The sequence below is a fragment of the Ascaphus truei genome, chromosome 7 (assembly GCF_040206685.1).
Source record: "Ascaphus truei isolate aAscTru1 chromosome 7, aAscTru1.hap1, whole genome shotgun sequence".
Classification (NCBI taxonomy): domain Eukaryota; kingdom Metazoa; phylum Chordata; class Amphibia; order Anura; family Ascaphidae; genus Ascaphus; species Ascaphus truei.
The window spans coordinates 26,223,552-26,238,436 of record NC_134489.1 but is presented as its reverse complement, the minus strand read 5'-3'; the positions used below and the strand labels follow the sequence as shown (position 1 = coordinate 26,238,436).

At 44.0% G+C, this 14,885-nt stretch overlaps 1 non-coding gene and 2 pseudogenes across 1 annotated transcript; all 3 read right to left on the bottom strand.

Annotated features, from left to right (window-relative positions):
* Positions 1–4,592: 4,592 nt before the first annotated feature.
* LOC142500250 (U2 spliceosomal RNA) lies at positions 4,593–4,795 on the bottom strand (annotated as a pseudogene).
* A 3,103-nt stretch (positions 4,796–7,898) lies between these two features.
* LOC142500833 (U2 spliceosomal RNA) lies at positions 7,899–8,094 on the bottom strand. Its single transcript, XR_012803309.1, has one exon. It is a non-coding gene; the product is annotated as a U2 spliceosomal RNA (small nuclear RNA).
* Positions 8,095–11,016: 2,922 nt separating this feature from the next.
* Positions 11,017–11,188, bottom strand: LOC142500767 (U2 spliceosomal RNA; annotated as a pseudogene).
* Between the last annotated feature and the right edge of the window lie 3,697 nt (positions 11,189–14,885).

Genomic DNA, 14,885 nt, shown 5'->3' with positions numbered 1-14,885 from the left:
TAAAAGCCGACGCTTGACAGAAGAATTCAGTTTTAAACAGAGCTCTTTTTAACGCTACACTAGACCTACATATCAGGGTCACATCGTCCATATATGCCAGTATTTTGACCCCTTTTCCGTTACTCCCCGGAATTTCTGCCCCTTTTATAACTTTATCTTTTTTAATTAATTGAATTAAGGGCTCCAAGGCGCATATAAAGGCCAACGGCGAGAAAGGGCAGCCCTGTCTAACTCCTGACCCTACTCGTATCTCCCTTGTCAGGTTCGCGTTCACTTGTATTTTACATACTACATTTTTGTATAATAAACTTATATACTTTAAAAACTGTTCAGGTATACCCATTCTTCTTAGCACCTTAAAAAGAAACACATGAGACACCCTATCGAATGCCTTTTCAAAATCTAACGTTGTTATTACTAGCGGTTGTTTTCTGCTTTCACTGTCTGCTATTACATCTCTCAACAACACTAGGTTTTCCCCTATTTGTCTTCCCGGGATTCCACACACCTGCTCTTCCCCAATCACTCGTTCTATAATTTTCTTCATTCTGTTAGCCAAGGTTTTGGCTATGATCTTATAATCGCTATTCAATAGCGTTATCGGACGCCAATTTTTTAGCTCCTTTTTATCACCTTTTTTGAAAATCAGCGTCACAATTCCTTCTCTCATTGTATCAGGTAACTCCTGGTGTCCCAGGACTGTCTGACTTACCACTCCAAAATCTTCTTTAATTATTTCCCAAAAGGTCTTGTAATATTCATATGGGAGCCCATCGCTCCCTGGGGTTTTATTTTTTCCCCCTTCCTGCATTGCTTCTTCCAATTCTTTTATATTAATTTCTCTATTCAGAAATTCCTGGTCTCCTCTATCTAACCTTCTTTCTAGAGCATTTAAAACTTCCTTCTCGAATCCTGCATCTCTTTTTTTCTCTTCATACAGATCCTGATAAAAACTTTCCACCACCTCCAACATCTCTGCTTTCCCTTCCACCTCCATTCCGTTCCTATTTTTTACACTCTTCATTCTTTCCCTTGCCGAATACACCTTTTTGAAAAAGAACCTTGTGCATTTCTCCCCCTTTTCCACTTGCTCTACTTTTGACTGGAATATTATTTTTTTTCCCCTTTCCTCCAGCATACTTTTAATTTTCCTCCTTGCTTCTTCAATTTCCTCCCCCACTTTATACCCTAAGTTCCTCATCTTATATAGATAATTAAGCCTATAGTGCCAAATCTCATACTCCTCTCTCTTCCTCCTCATCCTTTCACATCCTCTTTTAATAAAAAACACCTTTGTTTCTTTTTTGACCATTTCCCACCATTCCCCCACATCCTCATACTCACTCTTTCTCTGTTTCAGTTTTCTATACATCCATTCATACCTTTTCCTCACGTTTTCATCTTCTAACAACTCCACATTCAGCTTCCATATGAACTTTCCACCCCTTCCCTTCTCATTCACACCAAACTCCCCCCTGATCCATACGTGGTCTGAGAAGGCCACTTTCTTATGTTCTACTGTAGTGATTTCCACATCCTTTGTCAAAAGAAAATCTATCCTAGACCTAATTGTGCCCTTGTCGCTATACCAAGTAAATCTATCATCCCCTTTGATATACCTCTTCCCATTGTCTATTAGGCCAAAATCCTCTATTATTTTCCCCAATAGTCTCCCCGTACTATCTAAGCCTCCACTCTCCCCTGCTCCTTCTCTATCCTTGCTATCTATAATGCAATTAAAATCTCCCACTACTATCGTCGGGTCTGTTCCAGGGAGATACAAACTAAGTTTCTTCAACAAATCCTTTCTCTCCCCTCTATGCGGGGAAGCATAAATATTGAATAAGCGAAAATGATAACCCTCTGCTTCAAAAAAAACTAAAATTAGCCGACCCGGCTCGATCTCTATTACTCTTACTATATTTATCTTAGGGTTTTTGATCAGCACCCCTATACCCGAGTTTTTACAACTACTGCTTCCTGACCATACTGCCAGACCCTTTTTCCACCCCTGGTTTTTGGGAGGTTCTTCCAGCCCGCACTCTTGCAAGCATATGATATCTCCTTTAAGGGTGCTTATATAATCTAAAACTGCCGCTCTACGCGTCGCTGACCCTATGCTACGCACATTAATAGACGCAATAGAAAACATAATTTTTTCATTTTTTTTTTTTCCTAGTCCATATTAATTCGTTCTTCTCATGGGTACTCACACATTTTTTTTTTTCCCTTGTATTTTTTTTTTTAACCCATTATCCTCTCTTTCCATCAAGTCTTTCTAGTGCAAAAAGAGCACACATCTGGGGCATAGTTTTTTTTTTTTTTTTTTTTTTTTGGTCAGCCCTTCCCATCCTTCCTCATACCTGACACGTCCTGCAGGTTTGAAACATTCCCCGTCTCTAGAAAGTTCAAAACCGATGGCGGGGAAGACACGTCCTCTCCAATCTCCGCCATTGTGTCGCTTACTCCTTCAGGGCTCGATACGTCCTCTATAACTTGACTGGGGCTTAGTATCACATCCTCTCTTTCGTCGATCTCCCGCAGGGGTTCAAATCTGGATTTTGTTTGCACACCATGTACCTCGGCATGGACTATTTTCCTTTTATTGCGTTTTTTGGAGTCCACCTGGTGATAATCCATTTCTTCCACCTCTTCAGAGGTGTATTCCTCCTCTCCCCAAGTTTTAATTTCCACAGCCCCCTCCCTCTCCTGCACCATGTTTCCAAAAAACTCTCCCAGCATTTCTTCTTTTTCCTGAAACTGCTCTGTAGCCTTCCCCCTAGGGGGTGTTTCCTCTATCTCCACCAGTTGATTTTCCTCCGGTTCGGGCTTTCGCACCTCTGTTTTCCCTTCGGCCGTCTCGGGTCTTTCCACCTCAGTCACCCCTCCCTCTGCTCGTAGGGTTTGAGCGTAGCTCATTTTTTGGGGGCAAGCTCTTTGTAGGTGACCTCTTTCTCCACACTTGTCACATCGCTTTGGCACTACACACTCTCCGGCGGTGTGCCCTTCCTCTTCACAATTCCTGCAGCATTGTCCTGTTTTGGGGCAACTGTCCATAGTATGACCATACTTGTAACACCGTCTGCAGTACAGTGGTTGCCCAGGGTACATCAAGAACCCCCTGTTTCCTCCAATACTGAAATTGCTCGGGGGCTGCATCACTCCCCCCACACCTTCCGGGTCTTCTCTGAACCTTACCCAGAATCTCCTTTTCCCATTGAATATCTGGTAATAGTTTGTAAGTTGTTGCCCTCCCCTTACTGAGGAGCAGTACTTCATAAGAAAAAGTTCAATCTGCTCCTGTCTGACATAGGGGTTGTACATATGTACTGTTACGGGCTTTTCTTCAAGCATAAAACTCGGGATCACTTTTATTCCATGCAACATTTCCCAATGCATTCTCTCTTGGCTTTTCGCATAGAAGTTCATGCAATCGGCGTTATTCATGAAGGTTAGGTCGTAAATACCTTGGTTCTGGAAATCTTGAAGGCAAAAAATTTTCTCCAACTCCAGCCCGAATCCATCCTTCAGAACCTTCTCGACAATATGCGTCAGGCGTATCGTTCCTCTCTCCGGTTCTTCCACAAGCAGCCTCACCGAGTTCCTCAGACGCGCTCCAGGTGCCGTCATGATCGCTGTTCAGAGCTCGCAACCTCCCCAAAGCAGCAGGTGGCTTAAGACCCCCGAAAGGGCCGATGCCACAAGGCCAAGAGGCTGGGACTCTCCTCAGCTGCCTCTGACTACGAATGATCGCAGCCAAAAGGCCGAGAAGCGATAACCAGAAATGGGCCCCCGCCTGAGCGCCGCCCGACGGCCGGGGGCGCTACGCTTTAGGGAGAAGGGCAGAGGGAGCCGCTGGCTGCCCGCTCGCCTCCTCCCCCAGCAGGCCTGCCTCCAGTCCCTCCGCTCCTCCCGACACAGCCCCGGGGAGTCTATGCAGCAGCGGCGGCGACGACGACGACGGATGCAAAAGCCAAAGACTTTCTATGGAGTAAAGAAAAGCAGCCGCACACACTGCTGGGGGGCCCGCATGGCCAGCAAACAGCCAAAAAGGCACATGCTTCCAGTTCTTTTTCCGGCACCAGGCTTCGTCTGCTTATTTGCATAGGAACCGCCCACTTTTTCTCTGCTAGCCGACTCGTCTGGGCTGCCATGAAACTCAGGCAGCAAGCAAGCAGCCAGTGGCTGGGCTTTTCAGTTCAGGTCATTTCAGCCAGCCAGCCAGCCATTGTGACAAGAAGCCAGCAAGTCAAGGCATTTGCTGCTTGCTGCTTGCTGCTGCAGTGTTTGCTATGCAGGCTATTTGGATACAGCTTCAACAGGAGTTTCTTAGGCATCTGCTCGTTCGGACTGAATTAGGCTAGGCAACAGGCGGCACTCCTGCTCCATGCGAGGAGGAGCTGAAAAGAAAAGAAAGTAAGAAGCCACGCAAAAGAGCAAACAAGACACAGCAAAAAGAAGGAGGCTTTATTTTGTCGTCATTTCATCTTCTTCTTTCTTTGCAAAAGAAAGAGCCAAAAATGCATGTTTGTTTTTTTTCTGTCAGACAGTGATTTGTTTCTATTTTTTGATACAAGCCAAATATCCCCAAAGGGAAGTGCACCGGTCCTGGAGGTACTGCAATACCAGGTCAATGCGTGGAGTGGACAGAGCAAGCTCTTCTTCCATCTCCCTGTTCTAAAAATCCATTTAATATATGGTCCCCAGATAGGGGACGTATCAGATATTAAACTGATAAGAACAGATTTTTTTTTTTTTTTTTTTTTGTTTTATTTGTGTTTATTAACACAGAGATAAATTAACAACATTTGAATGTTTTTTCAAACTTCAATACAAATAATACATTTTATACAAGCAAACAACTTTACACTTTCCGAAAATACCTTCATAATTCCTACTACCAAAATTATCTCGGTTACTTCACCAAACCCTTCACACTTTACAAAAAACAAAATTTACATACCCATCAGATAAAAAAACTTTTCAACCACTACTACATTTTACAAAAAAACCACCCACATTAATCATTACAACAAACTCTATTGCAATATTTTGCTAACATTCTTCTATTTCAAAAACCAAACCTATTTATACATTAATTCACTTTTCATGTGCACAATTTTACATTCTATTCCCTCAGATACCAAATCCTCCTACTTCTTTTTATCCTCTTGTTCATACTGTTTCCACTTAAACATTCCCATTTTCCTCTCTATATTTCAACACACTTCTTCAAAATACATTCTAATCAGACCTTCACATTTCTTCCTCCCCATTTACAATCCCCCCCCAACTCCAAAACTTCTTCCATCTCTTCCCCTGAGAAAACTCTCCCCTTTGCCTAACCTAATTACCATTTATACACTCGTATAATACTTTCTTAACATCTTTTTTCTACTACTAATCTGCTTTATAACAAAAATGACAATATACACCCTCTATTGCATTTCTCAATTGCTTTTCACTACAAATATAAACCCATAACTCTGCCTGTCCTAATGCCTGCTGAAACACCTTTTCAATTCTTCCCCTTTTTTCCTCAAAAGGCACCCTTTCCCAATCTCCCTTACTCTCCTCATCCTCTTGGCTTCCACTGTATTCTACACTCTCTTCCTCCTCCACCAACACACTCTCTTCCTCCTTCACAGACACACTCTCCTCCTCCTCCACCGACACACTCTCTTCCTCCTCCTCCTCCTCCACCGACACACTCTCTTCCTCTCCCACCTCATTCTCCTTCCCCCTTTCCTGCCCACAGTTCTCAAGCTCCCTTTCCTCCTCCTGAACACTGATTTCTTCCTCCCCCACACTGTCCCCTTTTCCTTCATCTTTATCTACATCAAAACCTAAAGAATCCACACTGTCCCCTTTTCCTTCATCTTTATCTACACCCACACCTCCCCCTAAAATTATCGGCTTTCCCCTTATACTATCCTCCTTTCCCTCATCCTTATCTGTCTGTTCACACAAATCATCAGTACCAAAGGATTTCTCCAATGATTTAGTTTCAACCACTTGTACATAAGTCCTTTTCAAACATTGCTTTGCTAAATGTCCAATAACTCCACAAAAGTCACACCTCTTTGGATTGTTGCATTTAGCGGCAATGTGTCCCTCCTTTCCACAATTCCGACAAATCTCCAAAGGTTGCCCAGGGTACTTTAAAAAACCCTTATTTCCTCCAATACAAAAACTGGCTGGGGGGTGCATTATTCCCCCCATACTCTCCGGATCTGGTCTCAAACGAACTTTATACAGTCTTTCTCCATTGAAAATTCCATATAAATTTTTCCTCTCCTCCCCCCCCCCAACCACTGAACAAAAACTTTTCAAAAAGGTCATTATTTCTTCCTTCTGTATGAAAGCATTATACACATGCACCATCAATGTTCTTTCCATCAGTAGAAATCTAGGCACAGCACGAACTCCCATTTTCTTTAAGTCGCTTGTACTTTCTTTACATCTCTCATATATCTTGGCACACTCCATCTCTTTGCAAAAAGATACATCATACAACCCCTTCCTCTGTAACGCCTGGACGCAGTGGATTTCCTCAAACTCCACTCCAAGCATTCCTTTCAGAATTCCCTCCACGATGACTTGTAGTCCCACTTTCCATCTCACTGCTTCTTCCACCACAAATCTGATGGTATTCTGCTCACAGCCAGCAAACTCCATCTCTCCAACGTCCGACCGTCAATCACAGCTCAGGTGCGGCACCCCAACAGCATCCCGAGGGTTATATTCGTGAGAACAAACCCTCAAGGCCTAAGGCGCCGGCTCCTCTCCGTCTCTCTTGCTCAATACTCCGTCTTCCGGCATCCGTCCGACCAGGATCAGGTGCGGCGCCCCTATAGCAGCATGAGGGTTAAGTTCCTGGGGAACGATCCCTCAAGGCCAAGGCGCCGGCCCTTCTCCGTCTCTCTCCTGATCGCCTCCCGAGCTCGAGTTAGCGTGACTCCCTCATAGCAGCATGGGTCTTAAGCTCCCCAGGAAGCGATGACCCAAGGCCAAGGAGTCACAGACTCAGCGCAACCTCTCAGCCCAGACACTTGATCTGAGCCAAAAGGCCGAGAAGCGATAACCAGAAATGGGCCCCCGCCTGAGCGCCGCCCGACGGCCGGGGGCGCTACGCTTTAGGGAGAAGGGCAGAGGGAGCCGCTGGCTGCCCGCTCGCCTCCTCCCCCAGCAGGCCTGCCTCCAGTCCCTCCGCTCCTCCCGACACAGCCCCGGGGAGTCTATGCAGCAGCGGCGGCGACGACGACGACGGATGCAAAAGCCAAAGACTTTCTATGGAGTAAAGAAAAGCAGCCGCACACACTGCTGGGGGGCCCGCATGGCCAGCAAACAGCCAAAAAGGCACATGCTTCCAGTTCTTTTTCCGGCACCAGGCTTCGTCTGCTTATTTGCATAGGAACCGCCCACTTTTTCTCTGCTAGCCGACTCGTCTGGGCTGCCATGAAACTCAGGCAGCAAGCAAGCAGCCAGTGGCTGGGCTTTTCAGTTCAGGTCATTTCAGCCAGCCAGCCAGCCATTGTGACAAGAAGCCAGCAAGTCAAGGCATTTGCTGCTTGCTGCTTGCTGCTGCAGTGTTTGCTATGCAGGCTATTTGGATACAGCTTCAACAGGAGTTTCTTAGGCATCTGCTCGTTCGGACTGAATTAGGCTAGGCAACAGGCGGCACTCCTGCTCCATGCGAGGAGGAGCTGAAAAGAAAAGAAAGTAAGAAGCCACGCAAAAGAGCAAACAAGACACAGCAAAAAGAAGGAGGCTTTATTTTGTCGTCATTTCATCTTCTTCTTTCTTTGCAAAAGAAAGAGCCAAAAATGCATGTTTGTTTTTTTTCTGTCAGACAGTGATTTGTTTCTATTTTTTGATACAAGCCAAATATCCCCAAAGGGAAGTGCACCGGTCCTGGAGGTACTGCAATACCAGGTCAATGCGTGGAGTGGACAGAGCAAGCTCTTCTTCCATCTCCCTGTTCTAAAAATCCATTTAATATATGGTCCCCAGATAGGGGACGTATCAGATATTAAACTGATAAGAACAGATTTTTTTTTTTGTTTTTAAATGTTTATTCACATTTCAAAATATTTACAAACAGTAAATAAGAAAAACATTTCAGCAAATAAATCATTGTTACTTCACACAATCAAACATTCTACAAACTAAACAGAAAATTCATATTTCTTAATTTCCGAAAACATTACAATCAGTAAATAAAATACTTTTCAATCAGCCTGAAATTACAAGCGTAAACTCCCCCACACAATCTTTTCAAATAAAACATTTCAAATTATTTACAGTAAATAGCAATTTTTCCAAATAATACATTCCATGCCAACCTTGACACTTTTCTTTCATATTCACATATTTACAAAACAGTAACTAAGAAACACTTTCCACAAACACCTCCCATACATTCCCAAAAACACTTCTATTACCTATCTTATTCCCACTTTTGAACAGATAAACATCATATACTTCCTAAACTTTAGATCAATAACATCACAAAATCCAATTTATCAAACAATAATCCCCACCTCAGACCTTTTTTTTCCCCCTCTACAGAACAAAACCTACATTTCATAATTCCACATATATCCCTTTCTATTTCAGACCCTATCTTACTTTTCCCAGTCAAAATACTCTAAACATTACATAACTCTTCCAAACACAAATACCTGTTTTCCTTATGTTCTCCCCGCTTCTGTCTCATTTCTTTTATATAATCTTCCTCAAGTTTTCTTCTTTCCCTCCACTTTCCCACAGTTTCCTTACTTTTACCCAAATTCCCTCCCTTCAAAACTTTCTTTTTCCCTACTGACACTTCACACAATACTTCCTCTTCTTCCTTCCCCAAAGATTCCACCACTTTGTCACTGAGCAAATCCTCAAACTCCTCTATTCTAACATTCCCATAGTCTTCTCTTACCCCCAAATCCTCACTGTCTATACTCACATTCCCTAAAGCAAAATCTCCATCAACACTGACAACACTCCCTTTTCCCTCAAAGAATTCCTTCTCCACTACCTCCTCTGTTCTATTCTCACTTTTTATTTTATTTTTACACTCTTGACTTATCTTAACACAGTTTTTCCCTACTTTCAGAAACATCCCTTTGTTTTTTTCCAAACAATTACGAGCAAAATGCCCTGGCTTTCCACAAAAGTCACATTTTTTAAATTCATCACAATTCGCAGCTATGTGTCCTCTTCTCCCACAATTGTGGCAAATCATTCCAGCGGGCTGTCCTGAATAACTCAGGGTGCCCTGATCTCTGCCAATACAGAAACTTGTCGGGGGGGACATCACTCCTCCAACATGCTCGGGGTCAGACCTAAAACGAACCCAGAAAAGTCTTTTCCCATTATATAGTCCATACGCATTTTTTAGTTGCGTTCCTCCTTTGACCGTTACACAAAAACGATCCAAAAATCTTTCAATGTCCTCCTTCTTCGAAAAGACATTAAACATTTGTACAGTTACCGCTCTTTCCACTTGCAGGAATCTGGGTATCACCCGGATTCCTCTCATCCGATGGTCTCCCAAATTCATCTCACATCTCTCGAAGATTTTTTGGCAACTCTCCTCCTCTATGCAGGTCAGATCAAAAATGCCCAATCTCCGGAACTCCTGCAGACAATAGATCTCTTCGAATTCCACTCCAAGCAGATCACGCAAAACTTCCTCCACGATAACGTCCACATCAACACTGGCCCGTCTGGTCTCATCAACCTGAAAACGGATGCAGTTCCTCTCGTTCGCTCTGTCCGCCATTCTCGTCCTTGGCTCAACAAGATCCAGGTGCGGCGCCCTAATAGCAGCAAGGGGGTTAAGTCTGTTAAGACGATCCCCCAAGGCCAAAGCGCCGGCCCTTCACCATCTCGCTCTCTCCGTCTCTCAGTCTCCGTCTCACTTGTCCGCCATCCGTCAATCCGACCGTCAGGATCAGGTGCGGCACCCCAACAGCAGCAAGAGGGTTTAGTTCCTGGGGAACGATCCCTCAAGGCCAAGGCGCCGGCCCCTCTCCTTCTCTCTCTCCTGATCGCCTCCCGTGCTCGAGTTAGCGTGACTCCCTCATAGCAGCATGGGTCTTAAGCTCCCCAGGAAGCGATGACCCAAGGCCAAGGAGTCACAGACTCAGCGCAACCTCTCAGCCCAGACACTTGATCTTAGCCAAAAGGCCGAGAAGCGATAACCAGAAATGGGCCCCCGCCTGAGCGCCGCCCGACGGCCGGGGGCGCTACGCTTTAGGGAGAAGGGCAGAGGGAGCCGCTGGCTGCCCGCTCGCCTCCTCCCCCAGCAGGCCTGCCTCCAGTCCCTCCGCTCCTCCCGACACAGCCCCGGGGAGTCTATGCAGCAGCGGCGGCGACGACGACGACGGATGCAAAAGCCAAAGACTTTCTATGGAGTAAAGAAAAGCAGCCGCACACACTGCTGGGGGGCCCGCATGGCCAGCAAACAGCCAAAAAGGCACATGCTTCCAGTTCTTTTTCCGGCACCAGGCTTCGTCTGCTTATTTGCATAGGAACCGCCCACTTTTTCTCTGCTAGCCGACTCGTCTGGGCTGCCATGAAACTCAGGCAGCAAGCAAGCAGCCAGTGGCTGGGCTTTTCAGTTCAGGTCATTTCAGCCAGCCAGCCAGCCATTGTGACAAGAAGCCAGCAAGTCAAGGCATTTGCTGCTTGCTGCTTGCTGCTGCAGTGTTTGCTATGCAGGCTATTTGGATACAGCTTCAACAGGAGTTTCTTAGGCATCTGCTCGTTCGGACTGAATTAGGCTAGGCAACAGGCGGCACTCCTGCTCCATGCGAGGAGGAGCTGAAAAGAAAAGAAAGTAAGAAGCCACGCAAAAGAGCAAACAAGACACAGCAAAAAGAAGGAGGCTTTATTTTGTCGTCATTTCATCTTCTTCTTTCTTTGCAAAAGAAAGAGCCAAAAATGCATGTTTGTTTTTTTTCTGTCAGACAGTGATTTGTTTCTATTTTTTGATACAAGCCAAATATCCCCAAAGGGAAGTGCACCGGTCCTGGAGGTACTGCAATACCAGGTCAATGCGTGGAGTGGACAGAGCAAGCTCTTCTTCCATCTCCCTGTTCTAAAAATCCATTTAATATATGGTCCCCAGATAGGGGACGTATCAGATATTAAACTGATAAGAACAGATTTTGTTTTCAAAAGTTTTTATTCGTACAGGATGAAAAAGTTACAATTTCACTTTTCGAAAAATAAAAAACCACCCGTACATTACAACACCCCAGAACATAAACGGATAAAACCAACCAATATTTTCTCTCCTCCATACCTCACACATCGTATAAACCATCCCACACACCCTTCTACTCACATCCATCTCTTTCACTCTACAACCCCTTTCATCCCTCTCATACACTTCCATATGCTTTTCCTCCTTCTCTCCCGAAGAGGAGGGGAGCACCGGCCCACCTCTTCTCTCCGGTTACTCCACAAAAAGGGACCCACTTCCACACATAGGTGTCTCATTACCACATTACTTCCATTCCAACCAAAAGCTACTACTATTCCCTTTCTGTAAAAGCATACTTTCTCCCAAAGCATACTTTCTCACACTCCTCTCACCGCTCGTTCAAAACATTCCTACTACATCTATTATTTTACCATTCTACACATTCCTTTTAACCAATTCCCGCCCTTGCAAAAATCACTGCATCTTTCCATTCTTTTTGATGCCATAAATCCCCTTTCCTACCACTTTTCTTCCTATCACACAAATAATACAAATACATTTTACTCATTATTAATTTTACACATCCGTCCACATCCACTACTTCTTTCTGAAACAGTACTACATTCCGCACCTGCCACAACGCTTCTTTCACACAGTTTACCATCCTCCAACATATCTTCTCTTTCTCACTCTCAATCCCTCCCAAACCATACATCATTCTTTCGTAACTCAACGTCTGTACTTGTACAATCAACTTAAACAAAGGCCCCATCATCCTCCATACTTTCCTTGCATAATCGCAATTCCACAGAAGGTGAATTACCCCTTCAATTCCACCACAGCCCACTCTTGGGCAGAGTTCTGTTTCTGCTGAACCCCTCCTTTTCATGAATTCCCTAACCGGCAAACACCCCCACACCGCCATCCATGCCACATCTTTCTGTCCATTCCTCAAACTTTCATCACTCACATTCCTCCACGCTTTTCTCATCTGACTTTCATTCAAATCCCCTCTCACTCCCATTCTTTCTTTATCCTTTATACCTCTAATTATCTTCTTCCCATCTTTCCATTGGTCCCAAGCCAATCCCTTTAGCTCCCATTTCACCATATATACCTCAATGAGCCTATAAAAGGGAGGCGGGAGGAAACAAACTGGTTTCTTCAAGTCGTAGCCTATCTCTCTGAAGCGTCCAATTACATTCCCTAAAAAAAACCTTGTGTAGCACCCTCCTTTGCTTTCTCTTTCAGCTAACCACAAATAAAAACAAATGTATTTAATAAATACAAAAACCTCCAAATCAAAAAAACCCTTTCCTCCTTTCTCCTTTAACATATAAATTTTTTCTCTACGCAATTTCTCATTCTTAGATCCCCAAAAAAAGGTAGCTAATAACCTTGCTATTTTCCTCTGCCACGCCCCTGTTGGGGGGAACACCAAACAAATATAAAGAATCATTGGGGCTAACACTGCTTTCACTATCAGCGTTTTCCCCTCCATCGAAAGTTCTCTCTGTGCCCAAAATCCGATTTTCTTCTCCAACTTACCAAACAGTCTAGACCAATTCTGCGTCCCTTCTAACTTTGAGTCATACAGGATCCCCAAGATCTCAATCTCCTCTTCTACTATCTGAAGCTCCAAATCCGGTCCAATTGGAACTTCCCCGAACTTTTTTACCTTAGATTTCCCCCAATTCACTTTTAAAGCTGATGTTGCTGCAAAAATCCCTATCTGCCACATTGCTCTTTTAAGCGCCCTCTCAGATCTACATATAACAGTAACATCATCCATATATCCAAGGGTTTTTAGTTGTCGTCCTCCACTCCCCGGTACCATCACCCCACTTACAACTTTATCTTTTTCCAACATACACAGTAATGGCTCCATCGCACAGATAAACATAATGGGAGACAGGGGACACCCCTGCCTTACACCCGATTTAATTTCTACCACTCCTGAAAGGAGACCATTAACCAATACTCTACTATTCGCCCCTAAATACAATTTCCTAATGAAACCTACAAATCTGCCTGGAACCCCCATTTTATCCAATACTCTAAAAACAAACTCTTGAGAGAGTCTATCGTACGCTTTCTCCAGGTCCACTCCGGCCACCAATAGACCTTGATTTCTACTGAGGCTATCCCAGATCCCATCTCTTAAAACAACTAGGTTTTCCGCAATCCGGCGGCCCGGGACCGCACAGACCTGTTCTTCCCCAATAAGCTTTGGAATCATCACCTTTAGCCTATTCGCTATCACTTTTGCAATGACCTTATAGTCTACATTCAACAACGTGATAGGGCGCCAATTTTTTAAATCTGCCTTCTCGCCCTTTTTAAAGATTAATGTAATTATGCCTTCTCTCATAGATTTCGATCCCCCACTTTTCTTCAACACCGCCTCACTTACTTCCTTGATATCATCTTTCAGTAACGTCCAAAAGGTCTGGTAAAATTCATATGGCAATCCATCACTTCCTGGTGTCTTATTTCTTTTCCCTCCTACAATCACTTCCTCCAACTCGCTTATATTTAGATCTCTATTAAGCCATTCCTGATCTGACCTTCCTAGTTTCCTATGCAGCTCATTTAACACATCTACTTCAATATTCTCATCTCTCTGCTTCTCAGCATACAGATCATTATAAAAACCTTCCACTACCTCAAACATTTTCTCTTTATCTTTTATCTCCATCCCATTCTTATCCCATACCGCATCCATTCTCTCCTTCCTACCAAATACTTTCTTAAAAAAGAAGCTCGTACACTTTTCATCCAACTCCACACATTCTACTTTTGCCTTAAAAATTATAGATTTCCCTTTTTCCTCTAAGCACCCTCTAATAGCTCTGCGTGCTTCCTCTATTTCATTCTCCACTTTATAGCCAAATCTACGCATCCTAAACAAAAACTGTAGTCTCTGCTGCCAATTCTCATACCATAGTCTTTCATTTCTCCCTTTCTCAGCCCCCTTCTTAATAAAGAATTTTTTAGACTCGCCTTTCACCCACTCCCACCACTCTCCTACTTCTTGGAATCCACCTTTCTTCTTTTTCAATCTCCTATATACCCATTCATACTGTTTTTTAACCCATTCAACCTCTAATAGTGACACATTCAACTTCCACACATTCTCCATACGATTTCCTCCTCTCTCTACCTCTAACCTTACTTTCAATATCACATGGTCTGAAAAAATCACTTTTTGACATTTGAAATCTTCTATTTTCACCATTTCCGAAATTAAACAGAAGTCAATTCTGGACTTCGCCGTTCCTTTGTCGCTAAACCAAGTAAACAACCTCTCTTTCCTCCTTTCCAATGTCCCTACGTCTACCAAGTGAAACTCTTGCATTATCTTAATCAACAGTCTCCCTGTAGAATCAACCTCCCCTTTACCTCCTACTCCTTCTCGATCTGCCTCTGTTGTTATACAGTTGAAATCTCCAACTATTACTGTCGGTTCTCTACCCGGTAAAAACAATCTCAATTTTTCAAATAAAGCAGCTCTCTCTTTCCTCACAGGTGGGGCATAAATGTTAAATAATCTAAACCGGCCGCTCTCGGTTTGAACCTGAACTAAAACTAACCTTCCCGGTTCTATAATTCTAATTTCCCCAAAAGAAACATCTGGGCTTTTTGCCACAACCCCTACACCTGCATTCCTACTATC